Raw genomic sequence first — 18,179 nt, forward strand, 5'->3', positions numbered from 1 at the left:
CAATGTACTAATGTGTCTGTTTCCATACTACAACGTGAAAACAGCCTTCCAAACGTATCCGCTCTGGAGACCGTCTAAGAGCCCGGAGGCCGAATGAGAGGAAAGATCCTTTTCCAACAGGAACATGATAATGTGGCCAAGGCTTGAGGAATTGTCAAATCAGGCAACCAATTGGTAAGCTGGTAACACAGTAGGCTACCCATTAAATTTTAGCTTGCCCCATCAAATGTTACTAAACCTTTTTACTCTTCCCGCAGCCAACATCTACAGCAGCCGAAGCAAGTAGCCTTTCCTGTACCTCCTCACTGCCGCAGCAGTGTCTTCTCCTGCAGGAGCCTTTCCCGTATCTCCCCACTGCCGCAGCAGTGTCTGCTCCCACAGGAGCCTTTCCTGTACCTCCTCACTACCGCAGCAGTGTCTGCTCCGGCAGGAACCTTTCCCGTATCTCCCCACTGCCGCAGCAGTGTCTGCTCCCGCAGGAGCCTTTCCTGTACCTCCTCACTGCCGCAGCAGTGTCTGCTCCCACAGGAGCCGTTCCCGTATCTCCCCACTGCCGTAGCAGTGTCTGCTCCCACAGGAGCCTTTCCTGTACCTCCTCACTGCCGCAGCAGTGTCTGCTCCCGCACGAGCCTTTCCCGTATCTCCCCACTGCCGCAGCAGAATCTGCTCCTACAGGAGCCTTTACTATACCTCCTCACTGCCGCAGCAGTGTCTGCTCCCGCAGGAGCCTTTCCCGTACCTCCCAACTGCCGCAGCATTATCTGCTCCTGCAGGAGCCTTTACTATACCTCCTCACTGCCGCAGCAGTGTCTGCTCCCGCAGGAGCCTTTCCCGTATCTCCCCACTGCCGCAGCAGTATCTGCTCCCGCAGGAACCTTTACTAAACCTCCTCACTGCCACAGCACTGTCTGCTTCCGCAGGAGCCTTTCCCGTTTCTCCCCACTGCCACAGCAGTGTCTGCTCCCGCAGGAGCCTTTTCCGTATCTCCACACTGCCGCAGCAGCGCCTGCTCAGGAGCATATATATATAATTTTTCAGTGTGAAAAAATCTCCCGGTCAAGCTCTCATTTTCTCTCTTTCCTGTTTTCTCTTTCTGTCCAGCGAGCATTTGGTCTCACAGTGGATGCAGTGAGAACTTTCCCGGTAGAGCACTTACCTTTTCTCTTCCGTCCAGCGAGCATTGGGTCTCACAACGGACGCAGTGTGAGAAAATCTCCCGGTCAAGCTCTCATTTCCCTCTTTCCTGTTTTCTCTTTCTGTCCAGCGAGCATTGGTCTCACAGCGGAGAAAGGCACAAACTCGCCTGATCGGTCGCTCCAAATTACAATTGCCTCTTGTTGCAGGCCAGCAGGGCCTGTCAGTCCAGGTACAGTGAGCCGCCATCACGGGCCCATAGGCCAAAAATTCAGACCCTTTCTCGAGATGCCAGCCCGCCAAACGCGGCACTCATTTGGGGGATCTTTAGTTTGGCGGCTGTCCTCTGCTCTTTAGCTTTTTGGGGGGTACTCTACGTTCGGGCCATTCCCGAGCTCGGAGCCCCTTCCCTGGACAGCACGCCAAATATGCATTATAATACTTCAGCTAATTATATGTTAGTGTGAACTCGTGAAATGTAGTTTCATAACAAGGTTCGGGAGAAGCACATCAGATACTTAGCCTAATTAGCACAGGTGGAGCCACTTAAGATAATCAACCTTAGGGTATAAATACAGCTGAATTAGCCTACCTGTCTCCATTGACGGTTTATCAGCATGTAGCAATATTTGTTAGTTCTGTTTTTTGATTCAGGGTTAACATCATCTGGGGTCCTCTGAGGGGTCAGCATCCTCTCTTCTCAGGTGTTCTGGATCCAGACTGGAGCTTGTGTATATCCAACTTACCACGGGATGTAAATCTCGTGGCAAAACAGAGAAACAAATAGAGACATAATTAACGTAGCTGCTGTTCCAACAAAGTAAAATGAATTAGTTTAACCCAAGCTAAAGAATAATAATGTGCATTTGATCAGATGCAACTGCAGTGACAATTCAAGAGATGCACTATTCAAATGCTTGACGAAAGAGATGCTTTTAATCTAGATTTAATGAGAGAGAGTGTGTCTGAACCCCAAACATTATCAGGAAGGCTATTCCAGAGTTTGGAAGCCATATGTAAAAAAAAAAAGCTCTACCTCCTTTAGTGGACTTTGCTATCTTAGGAACTACCAAAAGTCCAGCGTTTTGAGACCTTAGGGAGCGTGATGGATTGTAACGTGGTATAAGGCTAGTTAGGTACGCAGGAGCTAAACCATTTAGGGCCTTATAGGTAAGTAATGATCATTTTTAACTAATATGAAACTTAATAGGTAGCCAGTGCCGAGACTGTAAAATTGGGGTAATATGATCATATTTTCTTTACCTGGTAAGGACTCTAGCCACTGCATTTTGGACTACCTGTGGCTTGTTTATTGAAGATGTAGGACAACCACCTAGAAATGCGTTACAATAGTCCAGTCTAGAGGTCATGAATGCATTAACTAGCTTTTCTGCATCAGAAACAGGTAACATGTTTCGTAGTTTGGCAATGTTTCTAAGATGGAAGAATGCAGTTTTTGTAACATGGTTTTCAAAAGACTTTTTGAGAAAGTTGCTGTCTAATATAACACCTAGATTTTTGACTGTAGAGGAAGTAACAGTACATCCATCTAGTTGCCAATTGTAATATACAAGATTCTGTGTACTGTTTTTTGGTCCAAAAAATAATATCTCTGTCTTATCCGAATTTAATAGGAGAAAAATTATTGGTCATCCAATCTTTTAAATTTTTAACACATTCTGTTAGCTTAGATCATTTAGAAGTTTTATCTGGTCTCATTGAGATATATAGCTGAGTATCATCAGCATAACAGTGGAAACTAATCCCGTATTTTTTAATAATATTACCAAGGGGCAACACGTATACTGAAAATATAAGGGGACCTAGGACGGATCCTTGTGGCACTCCATATTTTACTGGTGATAAATGAGATGACTCCCCATTTAAATACATTTAAATAAACAAAATGGTAGCGATCAGACAGGTAGGATCTAAACCATCTTAGAGCCTGCCCTTGAATACCTGTATAGTTTTGTAATCTATCTTTGAGTATGTCATGATCTATGGTGTCGAAAGCAGGTCATTTGTAATTTTAAGTGTAGTTTCTATGCTATGGTGGGCCCTGAAACCTGACTGAATTTCTTCATACAGATCTTTTTTTTTTTTGCAGGAAGGAGCTCAATTGAGCAGACACAACTTTTTCTAAACTTTTAGACATAAATGGAAGATTTGAAATAGGCCTATAATTTGCCAGTTCACTAGGATCTAGTTTTGGTTTCTTAATAAGAGGCTTAATAACCACCAGCTTGAATGGTTTTGGGACGTGACCTAAAGATAACGATGAGTTAATAATATTGAGAAGCGGTTCTTCGGCTACAGTAATTTTACTCTTTCAGTAATTTAGTGGGTATTGGATCTAATAGACATGTTGTTGGTTTAGATACAGTGATAAGTTTATTTAGCTCTTCCTGTCCTATAGTTGTGAAGATTTGCAGTTTAACTTTGGGTGTGATGGATGAAACGGAAGTATTAGATGCCGTAGAATCTACATTCGCTATTGTATTTCTAATGTTATCTATTTTATCAGTTAAGAAATTCATGAGGTCATTACTATTAAACATTGATGGAATATTTGAATCAGGTGGCGTCTGGTTATTTGTTAATTTAGCCACTGTGCTAAATAAAAACCTTGGATTGTTTTGGTTATTTTCTATGAGTTTGTGGATATGCTCTGCCCTGGCAGTTTTTAGGGCCTGTCTATAGCTGGACATACTGTTTTTCCACGCAATTTTAAAAACTTCCAAGTTAGTTTTTCTCCGTTAGCGCTCAAGACTACGGAGAGTGAGTGAGACTTATATATCAAAGCACAAGAAATGAAAGAAATTAAACCATTATACTACACAACAAATATAAGCATTTAATAACTGGGAATAATTTGACGTTAATAGTAACTGGAAATATATAAAAATAAATATGGAAAAATTTGTTATTTTGTGGAGGTTGAAACTAATACAATATAAATAATTATCTCTAATGCTAAAGAATCATCATGATGATTGATGATTCAATGATGTAGATTCATCATTAATTTGCAATGCTTTAAAGTGATGTTAATAGGGAGCTAGGCTATATCATTTAACTTGATTCAATTCCTCCATCCTTGTGTCTTTTCCTTGTATCCTTCCCTTTTATCCTGAAGGGGTGGTGTTAAGACGCAAGGAAATGAAAAGAGGAGAATTGAGAAGCACCCAGAGTGTGCCTCAATCAGCTCCCTACACTGTAAAAAGTGATTCTCTATATTCACTCAATAAAACTGTGTCAAAAGATTACAAGCAATATTATTAATTAAATATAACACATTTTAATTAATTAGAAATAATAAAAAAAATGATGCTTACAAGCAACAAAAAATGAGTAGAATAACATGAAAAAATTAACTATGGGTGAAAATTAGCTCTTGAGCTAAAACCCGGTACTATGCATCTCTCCCTTTGAGGTTAATGTTTATTGTATGCTGTCCCTGTTTCTTTAAATAAAGAAGAAGTAAAAACAAGTAAAATTTACACAAAAATATTGATTTCATTGGACAAAAAACAAACAAAAAAACACTATGCTAAAGAATACTATTTTATGCATGCCAGGCCAGTAGATGGCGATCATGAAACACTCTTCGAAAACATTATATGCATGCACATTTTACAAATTATTGTTGCTTACATAGATGTGATACAGGCATCATGTTCAAAAGGTTGTGTCTTAAGGCCACCAAGTTATTGAAGACACCTAAAGTTCACGAACAGAATAACTAAAGGAGAAAAATCAAAATATTGGTTACCATTACGGTGGTCATTGTTAGCTTTAGTAGGGATCTTGAACCTTAAAATTTTAAACAGATTTTTTGATAAATCAGCTAGACAAGTCAAGAAAGAAATGAGATCAGGTGATGTTATTTGTTTTGACGTCATTTGATCTGGGTTTCTGAGCTGGGTGTGTTTTATCAATAACTGGTGTCCTGTGGTTGTACAATATAAGTTGTAATAGTCAGTTCTTCTTAGAAGAACTTCTGATCAAAACCTTTTTTGAAGTAAATGAAAAATAATTTTCATTTAGGCACAATGACATCAAGAATCAGCCTGAGAACCTCCACCAATCAAAACTCATTTATGGCTCCAATCATGCTTTGCAGCATTTATAAATTATGAGCAACAATTCTTTAGTAGCTTGTTTTGTGATGCACAGTTCATCTGTTTATCTGAATATGCTGTTGTCACCATTCTTGAGATTCATACGCTGGTTCTTGATGTCACTGTGTGCCAAAATAAAGGATCTCCTTTTTTCTCTGTTTGTTTTGATCAGAGTTCTTAAACTCTAGATTATACTGAACATTACAGGTCTTTTTTTGTTGAATTGCAGGACTGCTGTAGTGAAAGTTAACACACAGATCAGATTCTAAATGAGTTCAGACATGTACAAATGTTACCAACACCATCTGATAATCTTTTTTTTAAGTTTATTTAGCTGTTATAACTGATTTTCAACAGTCATACAAAATGTGATATTAATAAGTAATTAATAATTTACTCTTTTTTTTCTTTCAGTGATTCTGTTTGTGAACTTTAGGCATTTTCAATAACTCTGTTTTGTGGACTGTAAGACACAACCTTTTGAACATGATGCGTGTATCACATCTATGTAAGCAACAAAAATGTGAATTTGTAAAAAGGTTGACATCATGTGCATGCATACAATGTTTTCGAAGGGTGTTTCATGATCACCAGCTACTGGCCTAGCATGCATAACATAGTATTCCCTAGCATAGTGTTTTTTGTTTGTTTGTTTGTTTTTTTATCCAATGAAATCAATAATTTTTTTTTTGTAAATTTTACTACATTTGATCATGTTATTATACTCATTTTGAATGGTTGCTGGTAAGTATCTAATTTGATTATTTCTAATTAATTATAATGTGTTAAATTTAATTAATAATATTGCTTGTAATCTTTTTATTATTTTATTGAGTAAATATAGAGAATCACTTTTTACAGTGTAGTTCAGTAGTCAGGGCACTGATCAGAGATTTGAACATTTTAAAGGCTGTCTCAATCGAGAAATCCTTCCATTGCACTGGAACTTTCGCTTCCTGAAAAATCCCACAATGCACCACGAAAAAAAAGGGAGTATTGGTGCTCTCTATGCTCCCTAACTGGAAATTAGGGCTGCACGATTAATCGCATGCGATTGTCATGCATGCCTTGTCAGTAAAGCCGGTTCTGTGATTAGCAGTAAATGTCCATCACCTGGTTTCAAATGGAGCTGCACTTCCCAGATATAATTTTTTTTTTTTGTTCTAAAATGTTCTATTTCTCATGGATTGTTCTAACAATGTTTTTAGAGGGTAGTTTTATTTCTGTTCCCAGAACGTTCTCTCAAAATATAGGATAACGTTCTCTAACATTATTAGAACATTATCCCCTAACATTCTAATTAAGATTTAAGCAGATGTTTAGATGTTGATGTCTTTTTAAAAGAAATAGTTTGGTCTGATGTCACCGTAATGTGGTTAGTGTTGGTTTTAGTTGTGCAATTTGACTCTTAACTGGTCAACGTTGTTCTCTAGCTGCTTTCATCTTTATTGTGGCTAAAATAGCAAGGGAACTTGTGGTTTGATGGTGCTAATCGCTTGCTGGTGATTGATATATCACCTGACACCCAGCTGAATTTAAAGCAGATAGCTTCAAGGGTTTAAGAAAAAAAAGATTATTTCATTTATCACACAAACATCAATATTCAGTGTATGAGTCTCAACAATGGTGACATGCTTCATGCTGAAATGTATTCTGGGTACATCATGCAAAATTAATCACACCCAGAATGCATTGCAGCATGAAGCATGTCACCATTGATGAGATTCATACACTGAATACAGGTTTGAAGTGACTCATGAACAATGTAACTTAAAATGCCCAGACAAAAGAAAATGACATAAATCTGCAGAACATTGTCTATTGCAAGGCTAGGAAATTCTGGTCCTGGAGGTCCACTATCCTGCGGAGTTTAGCTCCAACCCTAATTACACACACCTGAACAAGGCAATCAGTGTTTTTGGGATTACTACACAGAAGTGATGGCAAGATGAAGCCTCATGAAGATTTTCAGCCAAGTGGTTCACAAAAGGGTTAAATTCTGGAAAATTAATTTGCTCACAATACCACCTGGTGGCCAACGAGTGTAAAATAAGCAGATATATTTACAAGTCCTGCCATATTTTTGTTCCACCCATGAACTCAGTAGCTGATTTCACCAGAGGAGGAGCCAAGTCATTCCTTTCAAGTCACAAACTAGTCTCAAGTCAAATCCCACGTCCTTAAAGAGTTAAAGTCAATATAGGATAATTAAGAGACTAATTAAATGATGATTGTGCATTAGTGCTGAACACCCGCCATTATTGTGCAGTACAGAGGATCAGATGCTGATGTTTTATTGGTTAAAATGATGCCACCATCATGGAGATCAGTGTTTGCGTCAGTTGGACTCTTGACCTTTGGCTTCTTGTGTTAGATATTTCTTTGTAAAAGTGCATGTGCTGTTATAAAGCAGTGCAATTGACACTGTGCAGAAAATTGCTACTAGCTTGTTTTACGTGATGAGGTAATTATTAGGCATCACCCTGTTTATTTCCAAACCAATTTTGTTTAATATGTTCAGTTTTTGAATAACCTACCTTATGGAACTGCTGCACGCATATTTGTATGTATGTATTTTAGTGTCTCGTAATGCATCGTATTGTTTTTGTTATATGTTGTCATGTAGTGCCTTGAGACTGTGCCGCAAACCCAATTGCTCAATAAAGCTCTTCTACTACTACATTCAAGTGAACTGTTGGTTTAATAGTTATAATGAATTAATTTATATGTAATTTTATTTTTAAACCTTGTCTTAATAAGATGCACAGACATGATGACGCAGCATATGAATCTCAACAATGGTGACAGTCAACAAAATGCTGAGGTGCATGCCGGGTAACATCATAGTAAAAACTCCCATCATGCACTGTAGCATGAATGATTATTGTCACCCCTGTTGAGGATCATATGATAAGTGCTCATGTCTAAAATACAGGACTTTATTTTGTAGTTCAGTAATAGCTGAACTTAATTTAACAATCCACAGAGAGACACCTTCATGATGTTCATCTCAACATTTTAGAAGAAAGAAAGAGCAACTTAATTTGCTATTTCAAGCTTTTAATTCAGTAACATATCATCCATAATTCTCAATAACAGCAGGTGTTTATCACTAAAGCACACTCATCATTTAATTAGTCATTTAAATATCTCACCAACTTTTTTAGTTTAGGGATTTAATTTGAGACTCGTTTGTGACTTGGAAAGAATGACTTTGTTCCTCTGATGAAATCAGCTGCTGAGTTCATGGGTGGAACAAAAATATGGCAGTAATTTTACTTTCTGACCCCTGGACTTTACACCTCTGCCTGTAATATATCTTCTTGTTTTACTCTTGTTGGTCACCAGGTGGCATTGTGAGCAAATTAAGTTTCCAGAAATTAACCCTTTTGTGAACCACTTGGCTGAAAATCTTAATGCTTCATGAGGCTTCATCTTGACATCACTAGCAGACAGATACAGGCCATGAGTTTTTATGAGGGCTGAAGCTAAACCCTACAAGATAGTGGCCCTCCATGACCGGAGTTGCCTATCCCTGGTCTATTGCAACACATAGACTCAGGATAAAAGCAGTTGAACAGATTGTTACACTAGAAAAATTTTAATATCAACAAGTAACCAACAATACCTAATGACATCTTTCTCTCACTGTTTTTGCTGTAACAAAGCAGCAGCTAAATGAACAGTAAAACTGAAAAGAGACATACTGCGTAAGTACTGATCACCATAATGGTCATGTCAAATTAAACTATTATTTTCAATAAACAATTAAAATTTCTGCTAATCTCAATAAGAACTTTTTTACATTTATAACAGAAATAAATCTTGTTTATAATAAGTGAATATGGTAATACTGTTTTTGGAGTATTTACGCTAGAGTTTGACACCAAAGAGAGGTTGGGTTTTCACTTTCAACCAACATCTGACTTCTGGGCAATGTCAGTCCACTTCTAGTGTGATTGGAAGTAATAATTCACTGACAAGCTGTGCAATATCGCGTTCATAATCGCAGATAACTCGCATGCGGTTATTAACGCGATATTGCGTAGCTTGTCATCTAACTACGGCTCTGTATATTAAGTGCGGCTTCATTTGAAAGCAGCTGATGGACATTTACCGCTAATCACAGAAACATCTTTACTGATGAGACATGCATGACAATCACATGCGATTAATCGTGCAGTCTGACTGGAAATTATGTCAGATTTCTGAATTGCAAACATAAACCACAGGAGCCAACTTGATAAATATAATGACTTGCAATAGAAGATTTGAAAAAAAACAAACCGTTCTTTTTGTGTATTTCAGTATAAACACACATCGCTATACAGGTACACTGTAAAAAGTGTTTCCCTATATTTATTCAGTAAAATTGTGTCAAAAATTTACAAGCAATATTATTAATTAAATTTAACACATTTTAATTAAGTAGAAATAATCATTAAAAATGAGTAGAATAACATGAAAAAATTAAGTAAAATTTACATAAAAATATTGATTTCATTGGACAAAAATCAAACAAACAAAAAAACACTATGCTAAATAATACTATGTTATGCATGCAAGGCCAGTAGTTGGCGATCATGAAACACCCTTCGAAAACATTATATGCATGCACATGACATCAGCCTTTTTACAAATTCACATTTTTGTTGCTTACATAGATATGATACAGGCATCATGTTCAAAAGGTTGTAATGCCCCCAAAACAGTTATTGAAGACACCTAAAGTTCACAAACCGAATCACTGAATGAAAAAAATAATAATAATTTGCTTACCATTGTAGTGGTCAGTGTTTGCTTTAGTTGGTCTCTTGACCCTTTAAAATTTTAAACAGATTTTTTTTGGTTGTTAGTTGTGATACAGCAGCTAGATAAGCCAAGAAGGAAATGCGACCAGGTGGTGTTATTTGTTTTTACATCATCATTTGGTCTGAGTTGGGTGTGTCTTATCAATAATATGTGTCCTGTGATTGAACAATCTACGCTCTGGTGTTTTCAGCATTGTCAGAGAAATTCTTAGAAGCACCTCTGATCAAAACCTTGTTAAAAAAGAAAAGTGTTTTCATTTAGACACACAGACATCAAGAATCAGCCTGAGAACCTCAACAATGGTGCCATCAAAAAGCATGTTGCACTGCATTCTGGGTGCCACCAATCAAATCTCATTTTATGGCTCCCATCATGCTTTGCGGCATGAATAAATAATGAGCAACAATTCTATAGTAGCTTGTTTTGTGATTCTTACAGTTTGTCTGAATATGCTGTTTGTCACCATTCTTGAGATTCATACGCTGGTTCTTGATGTGACTGTGTGTCAAAAGAAAGTTCCCCTTTCTCTGTTTTAAACAGAATTCTCAAACTCTGGTTTACACTGAAAATTCCACTTTTTTTGCTGAATCACAGGGTTGCCATAATGAATGTTATCTTATCTCAGAGATCAGACTCTGAATGAGTTCAGATATTCAGGAAGAACAAAGATTATGTAATAGCATGACCAACACAACCTGATCATCTTTATTCTTAGTTTGTCTAGCTGTTATAACTGAGTTACAACAGCAATGCAAAATGTAATATTAAAACATCAAGGCTCAAGAACACAAATAAAGCAAACACTGACCACTATAATGGTAACCAACAATTTACCCTTTGATTCTGTTTGGGAACTTTAGGTGTCTTCAATAACTCTGTTTTGGGGGCCTTAAGACACAGCCTTTTGAACATGATGCCTGTATCATATCTATGTAAGCAACAAAAATGTTAATTTGTAAAAAGGCTGATGTCATGTGCATGCATATAATGTTTTCACAGGGTGTTTCATGATCGCCAACTACTGGCCTTGCATGCATAACATAGTATTCTTTGGCATAATGTTTTTTGTTTGTTTGTTTTTTGTCCAATGAAATCAATATTTTTGTGTAAATTTTACTTTATTTTTTCATTTTATTCTACTCATTTTGAATGGTTAATTCTAATTAATTCTAATGTGTTAAATGTAATTAATAATATTGCTTGTAATCTGTTGTCACAATTTTATTGAGTAAATATGGAGAATCAATTTTTACAGTGTACCATATTGAATGATATATTATTTAATGGGATAAAGTCTACTTAGCTGCCATATTGAGATCTTTTCACCATATCATTTTCAATCATGGGTTAGCTGTACTGTTGTCAGAAGAGATTCTACAGTGCTGAGGAAAAAGCCACTTTTTCAGTTTCTTACTTTATTCTTTTCTCAATCTTAGAACACATATTTTGGATTACCCATTCACTAGTACCAACACAACTATGTCTATGCGTGCTGAAAAAGTTAATAGACATTGATTTAAATGTGACATGACATACAGCCAAGTATGGTGACACATACTCAGAATTTGTCCTCTGCATTTAACTCATCTAAAGATCACACACAGCAGCGAACACGCACGCGCATGCGCGCGCACGCGCGCACGCACACACACACAATGAACACACACCCAGAACAGTAGGCAGCCATTTATGCTGCGGCCCCCTTGGAGCAGTTGAGGGTTCAGTTCCTTGCTCAAGGGCACCTCAGTCATGGTATTTAGGGTGGAGCGCAGCTGGAGGAAAACAAAACTAGAGGTATTTCGTATTGCTTGGCGGGAAAGTAGCATATCCTATAGAAAAGCATTAAAAACTGCTAGATCTGATTACTTTTCTTCTCTTTTAGAAGAAAACAAACATAACCCCAGGTATTTATTCAATACAGTGGCTAAATTAACGAAAAATAAAGCCTCAACAAGTGTTGACATTTCCCAACACCACAACAGTAATGACTTTATGAACTACTTTACTTCTAAAATCGATACTATTAGAGATAAAATTGCAACCATTCAGCCGTCAGCTACCGTATCACATCAGACAGTGCACTATAGACCCCCTGAGGAACAGTTCCACTCATTCTCTACTATAGGAGAGGAAGAATTGTATAAACTTGTTAAATCATCTAAATCAACAACATGTATGTTAGACCCTATACCATCTAAGCTCTTAAAAGAGGTGCTTCCAGAAGTCATAGGTTCTCTTCTGACTATTATTAATTCCTCATTGTCATTAGGATATGTCCCCAAAACCTTCAAACTGGCTGTTTTTAAGCCTCTCATAAAAAAGCCACAACTTGACCCCAGAGAACTTGTTAATTATAGACAAATCTCGAATCTCCCTTTTCTGTCCAAGATACTAGAAAAGGTGGTATCCTCACAATTATATTCCTTCTTAGAGAATAATGGTATATGTGAGGATTTCCAGTCAGGATTTAGACCGTATCATAGTACTGAGACTGCTCTCCTTAGAGTTACAAATGATCTGCTCTTATCATCTGATCGTGGGTGTATCTCTCTATTAGTTTTATTGGATCTTAGTGCTGCGTTTGACACAATTGACCACAACATTCTTTTGCATAGACTTGAACACTTTGTTGGCATCAGTGGAAGTGCATTAGCATGGTTTAAATCGTACTTATATGACCGCCATCAGTTCGTAGCAGTGAATGAAGATGTATCATATCGATCACAAGTGCAGTATGGAGTACCTCAAGGCTCAGTACTAGGGCCGCTACTCTTCACGCTTTATATGTTACCCTTGGGAGATATCATCAGGAAACATGGTGTTAGCTTTCCCTGTTATGCTGATGATACGCAGCTCTATATTTCCTCGCAGCCCGGTGAAACACACCAATTTGAAAAACTAATGGAATGCATAGTCGATATAAAAAATTGGATGACGAGTAATTTCTTACTGCTAAATTCAGAAAAAACAGAGGTGTTAATCATAGGGCCTAAAAACTCTGCTTGTAATAACCTAGAACACTGTCTAAGACTTGATGGTTGCTCTGTCAATTCTTCGTCATCAGTTAGGAACCTAGGTGTGCTACTTGATCGCAATCTTTCCTTAGAAAGCCACGTTTCTAGCATTTGTAAAACTGCATTTTTCCATCTCAAAAATATATCTAAATTACGGCCTATGCTCTCAATGTCAAATGCAGAAATGTTAATCCATGCATTTATGACTTCAAGGTTAGACTATTGTAATGCTTTATTGGGTGGTTGTTCTGCACGCTTGGTAAACAAACTACAGCTAGTCCAAAATGCAGCAGCAAGAGTTCTTACTAGAACCAGGAAGTATGACCATATTAGCCCGGTCCTGTCCACACTGCACTGGCTCCCTATCAAACATCGTATAGATTTTAAAATATTGCTTATTACTTATAAAGCCCTGAATGGTTTAGCACCTCAGTATTTGAATGAGCTCCTTTTACATTATACTCCTCTACGTCCGCTACGTTCTCAAAACTCAGGCAATTTGATAATACCTAGAATATCAAAATCAACTGCGGGCGGCAGATCCTTTTCCTATTTGGCGCCTAAACTCTGGAATAACCTACCAAACATTGTTCGGGAGGCAGACACACTCTTGCAGTTTAAATCTAGATTAAAGACCCATCTCTTTAACCTGGCATACACATAACATACTAATATGCTTTTAATATCCAAATCCGTTAAAGGATTTTTTAGGCTGCATTAATTAGGTAAACCGGAACCGGAAACACTTCACATAACACCGTACTTTCTACATCATTAGAAGAATGGCATCTACGCTAATATTTGTCTGTTTCTCTCTTGTTCCGAGGTCACCGTGGCCACGAGATCCAGTCTGTGTCCAGATCAGAGGGTCACTGCAGTCACCCGGATCCAGTACGTATCCAGACCAGATGGTGGATCAGCACCTAGAAAGGACCTCTACTGCCCTGAAAGACAGCGGAGACCAGGACAACTAGAGCCCAGATACAGATCCCCTGTAAAGACCTTGTCTCAGAGGAGCACCAGGACAAGACCACAGGAAACAGATGATTCTTCTGCACAATCTGACTTTGCTGCAGCCTGGAATTGAACTACTGGTTTCGTCTGGTCAGAGGAGAACTGACCCCCCAACTGAGCCTGGTTTCTCCCAAGGTTTTTTTTCTCCATTCTGTCACCGATGGAGTTTCGGTTCCTTGCCGCTGTCGCCTCTGGCTTGCTTAGTTGGGGTCACTTCATCTACAGCGATATCATTGACTTGATTGCAAATAAAAACAGACACTATTTTCAACTGAACAGAGATGACATCACTGAATTCAATGATGAACTGCCTTTAACTATCATTTTGCATTATTGAGACACTGTTTTCCAAATGAATGTTGTTCAGTGCTTTGACGCAATGTATTTTGTTTAAAGCACTATATAAATAAAGGTGATTGATTGATTGATTGATTGGAGAGAGCAGTATACATTCATTCCCCCCACCTACAATCCCTGCCGGCCCAAGACTTGAACTCACAATCTTTTGGATAATAAATCCAACTCTCTAATCATTACTTTCCCACCATTAAAGACATTTGTGTGGCATGTAAAATAATCGACAAATGGAAATGGTCACACTTTTCACTGATATTTGTTTATTAATCACCCATATTCACCCATCAATCCTCCCAGTATAATGTGGCCTATTATCTGTGCACCCACATTAAAAAAACTTTTTCACAGCACTGTTATGGTCATCATCCGAAATTGAGAGATGTTCATTCAAGTTCTTCATGCTAATACTGTATTACTATCATTATGTTCTGGAACATACAATAATCTTGGTTCTAATCCCACTTGCTTCTATATTTTGTAAGCATTTCATTTGATTAATTGAATTTAATGATGAATATAATAAATAATATTGCTTGTAATCTGTTGACACAAATATAGTGTCAAATATATATTTTTTGAGCAAATATAGTGTACACATTTTTACAGTGTTCCTGGTTTATTTATGTTTTACACAGTCACACAGTTATGCTATTCAAATGTACAGCCAAATGGACTACTTTATCATCATGCAATCTTGATTTGTGGTAGTCCTCAAGTTCTGAGCATAGACTGGATACTTTCAGCAGTTTCTTGCCCAGATAATGAAATCCACTGAGATATGTCTCAGGGATTGAATGTTGAAGTCTTTAAGTATTTTAAGCAGATGGGGCTGGCATAGAAATGTGTCCTCAAGGAGCAGCCAATGGACAGAAGAGTTGTTTTCTATTTACAAGTCACAGAGTAAATTTATGGTCCAAATACAACAGGCTTTATCAGCCACAGAGAGAAATATGTTAGACTCTCTCCAATCAATTGGCAATAATAAATAATTCTATAAAAGAGAGTGAATTAGCACCAGTGTTTGGAATAACGGCGTTTAAAAGAACGGCGTTAGGTAACAACGTTATTTTTTCAGTAACGGGGTAATCTAACTAATTACTTTTCCCGTCGTTACAACACCATTACCATTATTGAAAGTTAAATGCGGTGTGTTACTATGCATTGATTTAATAAACTATGCAATCTGAACGCACCCCTGGCTCACACAGCGAACGAGATAAGCGATTATGATTGGCTAAGGCAGAGTCATGTGTTTCATGGTAGCCAATCAGAGCAAGTGTTTTTACACACATGCCAGCACACGCACCAGCGCCAGCGGCGCCAAACACACACACACACACGCAACAGCGCAGCAGCAGAAATGGCGAGTTAGGAGCAATCCGATGAAAAGTTGTCATTTTCAAGGTGGAGATATAAGCGCTACTTCAAATTCATTGTGGTCAAAGGCAAGAATGTGCATGTAATGTGTACATGTAATGTGTGACACACGCATCTACAAAGCTAGTGGCCCAAAACAATTTTCTTACAAGATAATACTTGAAGTGCAGGATAAAACTCTTGCTGTCTTTTGACGTGCAATAAATATCAAAAGTTATGTACGAACACCTGTCTGTTCTACTAATTTCAACTGACTTGTGAAAACTACACAGCAAAATCCCCAGTGTTAATTTAACACTTTGAGTGTGGACTCATATAAACACTGAAGCAGTGTTAAAAGTAACACTGAAGCAGAGTTGAAGTTAATGAGATAATTAAGAAGTTAATTGAGTTATGATTAAGCATTATTGAAGACACCTGATGTTAACAAGCAGAATCACAAATGAGAAAAATCACAATTTGTGTATCACCATTATAGTGTTCAGTGTTTGCTTTAGCTGGGAACTTGGCTTGTAACTTTTTACTTTTAAAGTTTGATTGTCAAACCAAGAGCAAAAATCATTGTGTGTTGATGATTATGTTTTAATGTAATCGTTGTTTGACATGAAACTCATTTACAGTCTTTTCAAGAAAAACTTCCATTATTGATTGTCACAGCCTTGATTCCACAATGAAAAAACCTGTATTTTGTATACATTTTGTAGATATCTCTTGCAAGTGATTCTGATTTTTTTTTATTAAAGAATTCTAATTTTAGGCACACACAGATAACAATAATCAATGTATGAATCTCAACAACGGTGACAAACAACATATTCAGATAAACAGACCAACTCTGAACATCACAAAACTAGATACAAAAAAAATGAACATAAAAACAGCAAAAATAAAATATAGTTAGAATAAAAAGTTAAAAAGACAGTTCAGCTCATAATTTATTCATGCCGCAATGCATGATGGGAGCCATGGATGAGTTTTTATTGGCTACAACATGCTTTTTTGATGGTCACCGTTGTTGTGATGCTCACGCTTATTCCTGATGTCCGTGTGTCCAAACAAAAGATTACTTTTTTTTTTTTTTTTTTTACGTAGGACTAACTATTAAAAACATGTCATACTATGTCAGAAATGCTGGGTTGCTTACTTTTCTTTTTCACTTAATTTATGTATGCAGTAAAGAAACTTAAACTCAGGCATTCAGGTCACTCTATAACAAATAGCTCAAATCACAATCAATGGCACACATGATTGCTTTTGCTGTGGTCTGTCTGTATGATATAATTCAGTCACCACAGCCACATAAAATCTAAAGACAATAACTGAAGGGTCAAGATCCCAACTAAAGCAAACACTGAACACTATAATGGTGATACACAAATTGTGATTTTCTCGTTTGGTGATTCTGCTTGTTAACATCAGGTGTCTTCAATAATAGTCAATCATAACTCAGTTAACTTCTTAATTATCTCATTAACTTCAACTCTGCTTCAGTGTTACTTTTAACACTGCTTTAGTGTTTATATGAGTCCACACTCAAGAGTGTTAAATTAACACTGGGGATTTTGCTGTGTACTAAAAAAAAAAACTTTGACATATAGCAACTTTTTTTTTTTTTTTTTTTTTTTACAGTAACGCAAATAGTTACTTTCCCTGGTAACGAGTTACTTTTATTATAGAGTAATTCAGTTACTAACTCAGTTAATTTTTGGAACAAGTAGTGAGTACCTATAACTAATTACTTTTTTAAAGTAAAGTTCCCAACAGTGATTAGCACAGGTACGCTGCCGAGCCGCCGTCACTTTGCTGAGGTCTGTCCCCCCCGAAATCCACAACATTGTCGCCACGCACATTCATGAGCTACTGGCTTGCGACATCGCTGCAATCAGTTTCACCACAGATATATGGAGTTCTGATGTAAGCTCTGTGAGCATGCTTAGCCTCACGGCACAATGGATTGATAAGGACTTCAATCTGGTGAAGGCAGTGTTGCACTCCCAGGAGTTCGTAGGTACCCACTCAGCATCTGCTATCTCGGAGGCAATGAGAAAATGTTTCAGACGTGGAAAATCAACAAAACCAGAGTGCATGCTGTCGTGAGAGATAATGCTAGGAATATGACGAAAGCTATGATGGACAGTGGTCTGGCTAGTTTTGGCTGCATGGCGCACACACTGCAACTGGCAATTCATGACGGCGTTTTTAGCCAGCGCAGCCTCACGGATGTTGTGGCTATTTGCCGAAAAATCGTCGGCCACTTTAAACACTCACCCCTTGCATATTCACGTCTCCAAGCTGTGCAGATCCAGTTGGGAATGGAACCAAAAAGGCTACAGCAAGATGTTTCCAC

This window comes from Carassius auratus, chromosome 40 (genome assembly GCF_003368295.1).
Source record: "Carassius auratus strain Wakin chromosome 40, ASM336829v1, whole genome shotgun sequence".
Lineage (NCBI taxonomy): Eukaryota > Metazoa > Chordata > Actinopteri > Cypriniformes > Cyprinidae > Carassius > Carassius auratus.